Source organism: Lactuca saligna, chromosome 7 (genome assembly GCF_052625555.1).
Source record: "Lactuca saligna cultivar CGN05327 chromosome 7, ASM5262555v1, whole genome shotgun sequence".
In the NCBI taxonomy this organism is placed as follows: domain Eukaryota; kingdom Viridiplantae; phylum Streptophyta; class Magnoliopsida; order Asterales; family Asteraceae; genus Lactuca; species Lactuca saligna.
In genome coordinates this window covers 142010908-142016973 of record NC_136423.1, presented here as the reverse complement: position 1 = coordinate 142016973, position 6066 = coordinate 142010908, and the positions used below count along the sequence as shown (strand labels likewise).

General features: G+C 37.9%; 1 non-coding gene across 1 annotated transcript; it reads left to right on the top strand.

Annotated features, from left to right (window-relative positions):
* Positions 1 to 4120: 4120 nt before the first annotated feature.
* On the top strand, positions 4121 to 4227 carry LOC145007801 (small nucleolar RNA R71). The gene has a single exon (XR_013663166.1). It is a non-coding gene; the product is annotated as a small nucleolar RNA R71 (small nucleolar RNA).
* The last annotated feature ends 1839 nt before the right edge of the window (positions 4228 to 6066 follow it).

Sequence of the window (6066 nt, the reverse complement as noted above, 5' to 3'; positions counted from 1 at the left end):
ATAGACCGAAGGACAATGTTGTCTTTGTTGCAAGGAGAGGAGTTTTCCGAGAGCGAGAACTCATAGGCCAAGGAGACAGTGGGAGGAAAATCAATCTTGAAGAGATTCAAGAGTCGATAGATGAAGGAACCTCAACCGCTGGCACTCAACCCGAGGAGGAAACTCCGGTTGAACCGATTGACATATCATTACCTCTTAGACATTCCGAGAAAGTTAGGTTTCAACCCCATTTGTATGGTTTACATATTACTACCGAAGGGGACACGTATATTAGTGATAATACACTAATAAATCTTGATGAACCTAATAGCTATAAGGAAGCCATGGCAGGCCTGGAGTCTGCGAAATGGAAAGAGGCAATGGATAGCGAGATCCAATCCATGTATGATAACCAAGTTTGAAATTTGGTTGATAATGTGCCTGGACGTAAGACCGTTGGGTGCAAATGGATCTTCAAGAAGAAGACCGACGTGGATGGAAAAGTACACACGTTTAAAGCGCGACTAGTTGCCAAGGGCTTTACTCAAACTCCCAGAGTTGACTATGAAGAGACCTTCTCACCAATTGCGAAGATAAAATCTATTAGAGTGATGCTAGCTATTGCTGCATTTCATGATTATGAGATTTGGCAGATGGATGTCAAGACCGCTTTCCTTAACGAAAAGTTGGCTGAGGATGTTTACATGGCTCAGCCAGAGGGGTTTGTGGATCCGAAGCATCCGAATAGAGTTTGTAAGCTTGAGAAGTCCATTTATGGACTAAAGCAAGCATCTCGCAGATGGAATCTTTGCTTCGATGAGAAAGTCAAAGAGTTTGGATTTGTACGAAGCGAAGATGACTCATGTGTATATGTTAAAGCCAGTGGGAGTGTAGTAAGCTTTCTCGTTCTATATGTCGATGACATATTACTCATAGGAAACGACGTCCCGACTCTGCAGGAGGTTAAGTCCTGGCTCGGGAAGTGCTTCGCTATGAAGGACCTCGGAGAGGCTTCCTACATTTTGGGAATAAGGATAGTAAGAGAAATAAGTAAGAGACTAATAGGACTTAGTCAGAACACTTACTTAGAGAAGGTACTAAAACGTTTTAGTATGGAAAACTCGAAAAATGGAGAATTACCGATACAAAGCAATGCCAACTTGAGTAAGACTCAAAGTCCGAGTACCGAAGCCGAGATAGCTGAAATGAGCTGAGTTCCATACGCTTCCGCAGTTGGCTCAATCATGTACGCTATGACTTGTACTCGCCCTGATGTAGCCTTTGCTTTTAGCATGGTTAGTAGATATCAAGGGAATCCTAGCAGAGCCCATTGGGTTGCGGTGAAGAATATCCTTAAGTACCTTCGGAGGACGAAGGAATGGTTCTTAGTCCTTGGAGGGAGTGATGACTTGAAGGTGCGAGGGTATAGTGATGCCAGTTTTCAGACCGACAGGGACAACTACCGATCGCAGTTGGGCTGGGCCTTTACCCTGAATGGAGGAGCAGTAACTTGGAATATTTCCAAGCAAGAAACCGTAGCAGATTTAACGTGCGAATCAGAGTAGATCGCAGCAAGAGAAGCGTCGAAGGAGGCAATATGGCTAAAGAACTTCATTGGAGATCTTGGAGTTGTACCTGCCATAAAGGTGCCCATGGAGATTTTCTGTGATAATGAAGGAGTGGTTGCCTTGACCAAGGAACCGAGAGATCATGGTAGATCACGACATATCGACAGAAAATATCACTTTATTAGACATCGTGTAGAAGAAGGACAACTCGTAGTGAAGAGAATATCATCGGAAGATAACCCAGCAGATCCGCTTACGAAGGGACTGAGTAGGGTTAAGCACTTGCAGCATGCTAGGATTATTGGGCTGAAGGATGATATTAGCATAGATTAGATAGTATTAGAAACGTGTAATAGATAAATGTAATTAACATTTGATGATTAAATAAAGGAGTTTTATTTATAAGTAATGTTACTGTCTTATGTTCATTGTTTAACTATTGTTTCACTTTGCATGTTTTGACTTCCAGAATAATTGAGTTTATTAAGAATAATCGAATTGTTCAAATAGTCCACAATCGTTCATATGTCGGAAGTAGATATGAATGAAGATTGTCATGAATAGGTGTGTAGAGTGTCTAAATGGTGTTAGACATAGCAAAAGATTGTTGCAACGTTCATGAGTGCTTATGAACTAGGTTTGAGCATTGGAACAAACCCGCGCTTGCTGGAATCACCTTATGGAATGTGATAATAAATGGGTGATCGCAAGACGATAATATCATATAGTCTTAAAACCTAGATATATGGTTTGTTATTGGTTAATTGATTGTACATTGATAATGCGAAAACGCATTGGTAACTCGATGTTATAAAACGCATTGTTGTGTGTAGTTGGTTAATGAATAAGTAAATGCATATAAGTCGAAGTTTATCTGTAACTTTTATCCTAAGAAGGAAAAAGCGATATCTCGGCCGCTCGATGATTTGATTTGACTTATGTGTCGGGCCCGGTCAGAACTGAATTGATGTGTTCGATTAAGTTCTATGTCAAATAAATCGGAGATCGAGAAACCAAATGCTAGAGTAACTATTCCATAGTATTGTCAGCATGATATCTAACAGAGGACTATACAATCCCTTATCTAAAGGACAAGATTGATTAGATCAGAGTTTGACAGCGTCTTTGAGAGCTACGATTGCAAATCGGAATGTACCTGCGCATATAGTTACTAGACTTATCCAAGTGGGAGACTGTTGGAATAGTGTGTAAGGCTGCAACTATATTAGGCAAGTATTTGACCCGATTGTGCATGGTCCTTTTGGGTTGCCTTCACCATAGCAACTTGATAGGATGATTTATTAAGAGAGAGTAAATATTATTAGTATATTATGAGAATAATATATAGTTATTTGATTAATATAAGTCATAGATTAATTAGTATTAATTTGGTGACTTAAGGAGATTAATTAAATAAAAGGGTATAAACTGTCAATTGTTTGATAGTTACACTTTAGATTATAAATCCTTATTGGATAGAGGACGGACGAATTCTAGGGCTTGGGATAGCCTCAAATTCGTCCAAGGGTTATCCAAAGTAAGGATTAGGATCACTTAAAGTCTAAGTTATCCAATTAGGGTTTAAGTTGTAACCCTTAAGGAGTCTACAAGTATAAATAGACCCTATGGGATAGAGAATTGGGGACCCATCTAAAGTAGAGAGACTCTGGCCGAATTCCTCCCCTCTCCTCTCTCCCAAATCATCCTCTTTGCTATTTGGTGTTTGTAAGCCATTAGAGGAGTGATAATTGTGACTCTAGAAGCTCCAAGACAACAAGATCAACAAGGAATTCAAAGGTATGATTCTAGATCTATTTCAATATTGTTATTACACCTAAATAGTCAATAGAAGTCTTGGATTCAAAGCATGTTTGATTAGAAAGCCTAGATCCGAGCATTAGGGTTTTGCATGCGCACATAGGAAAGTTCTTATGGCTAAAACCCATCAGGTCAATCATCATAGCATGATGATTCTTCATCATAGTTCTTTGATCCTCTATTGCAATATCAGTAGCATCATGCTTTTTTTCTGAAGCTTCCATAAACTTCATTAACATGGTCTCTAGATCAACTTTCTTCTCAGCTGGTGGTTGCTCTTTTTGGTAGAAGCCCCGACCAGTTTGCCTAAATTTCTCTTCTTTTTTGCTTCTTGTATTCATCGTAAGGCAACCACTCCTTCTTTGGTTTTCTCCAATCTTCATAGTATTTGTCCCCACGAATAGCAAAATTGAGCTTTCTTGTTTCCATATTCATCCATATTGCAATCTTTTGTCAACTGCAGGCCACTACATCGCTCGCAACCAACTCGGATTGCATGAATTGATTGGTCCATTTGGGTCAATTTCCTATCCACAGTGTTAAGCATTTCCATCTCTTCAGTTTGTGCACCCCCAACTCCTTTCACGCTTTCATTCCTTGGATTGTGGTATTCACGAGAATGTTTTACAAATTCTTCAACTAATTCCTTGACTTCGCCCAAATTTTTCTTTGTAAGAGGTCCTTGAGAATCAAGGAGTCGTCTTGTCATCACACTTACTCTGTCATAGAATATAGACACTTCTTGTTGAATGTTAAGGTCATGTTGAGGACAGTTCCTTAACAACCATTTATAACGTTCACATGCTTTGTAAAGTGACTCCCGCGGGCTTTGCTCAAAATTAGCTATTGCCTTCTTGAGTTTAGCTATCTTGGATGGTGGACAGAATTGGTCTAGAAACTGCTCACACATTTGATCCCAAGTAGTGATTGTACCAGGTGGAAGTGGTTTTAACCAATCCTTTGCAGCTCCTTTAAAGGTAACGGGAAGCATCCTTAACAAGACAATATCACTGTTAACATTTGGGACATTAAAGTAATCAGCAATGTCATTCACTTCATCTAAGTGCTTGAACGCATCCTCATAATCTTTTCCATAGAATGGGATATCCTTTAGTGCAGAAAGGATATGTCCTTTCAGCTCGAATGCGGCGTGGCAAGAATGGCGGGATGTACTAAGCCTAGACCAACATCATCTCAGATTCTCTTTCTGTAAGCTACCATGGACATTTCTTCAATGTTCTCCATCTTGTTCCTTGGCTCGTTCTCGGGTTCACTTTTATGTAATTCAAATTTAGGCTTGGTATCGTATTCAGACTCGGTTTGGACATGTATTTGATCTAAGTTTTCAAGCTTGCTCTTGCTCTTCGAAGATGAACTTGACTCCCCCATTTTCTTCCCCGACTTCTTTGAGAACACTGACTTGAAGTCTTGTAAAGGTGTCTTCTTTGGTGTTTGATCTACTTTCACATTCTTATCCTTCTTTTTATGAATTGTAGACTCAGGATCTTCAAGTGGTGGCACCAAAGGGGTGTTAGAGCCTCTGGTCATGAACTCTTGAAATAAAACAAAAAAAATAAAAACGTAAAACTGAACTAAGAAAGACAAACTAAAGTAAATAAAACTAAGAACTTCAGTTCTCACGTCGTGAACTATAAGGATTCATGTTGTGAGTTCTGTAATGCCGTTAAAAAAATGAAACAAAAAAATAAAAAAATAACTTCTTGCAAGTTTTACCCTACAAAAAGGATCGATTAATTTAAAGCAAACAAACTAATAATTAACTAAGCAGTTCCCCAGTAACGGCGCCAAAAACTTGATGCGTGCAAATAGCTACACCTAATTTTATTATTTATAACCTAACTACCTTAACTAACTAATTGCACCTAGGAAGTGTACCTAGTCAAAATTATAGAATAGTTGGGTAAGTTAGGTGTCGATCTTAGGGAACGGTTTTGACTAATTAATTTATTCACTATTAGACTATCCTAATTTTAGAGCAAAGAGGGGGTTTTATCTGATTTTACTAGACCAGACAAACTTAAGTCACATAATTCAATCAGTTAATTAAAAACACTCCTGTCTAGTTTGAATCCACTTCTTTATTTATGTTTAGCTAATAATTATGGATTATCAAAGTTGGTAACCAATTATTATGTAATTAGCAATTCAATTCCAAATTTACTAATCTTTTTACCAATTCATGAACTACCTTGTATGGTCACACATAAGCAAAACACAGAATTAGTTATTAATTATAGGTGACCTATGTAAGATTTATCTAAGAAAACACAATTATGGTCATAAATTATGTCCTCTAGCACAACTAAATTAGTTACTTTTATCACTTATCTAAAATTTTGGTCTATCCTAGCTCTAGCAATTTAATGTTCACTAAATCACTAGGTTTCAAGTTCATGTAATTTAATGGTCACTAAGCTGCACAGAACATGAATTTAAGCAACTATGAAACTAAAATAACATGCTAGGTAATGATAATCAAACACAAGCAATTTACTAACTAATCAAATTCAATATTCATTGAGCTAAAACATACAAAAGCTTCATCTAGCTAGACAAGAGCTACTAGATTCAGCTACTCATAGTAACAAGTAAGCAAAAACAAATCAAATTATCAAACATGTTCATCACTATCAAACTAATTAACTAATTATGAACCTTTACTCCTTCTGATGTTGAAAGC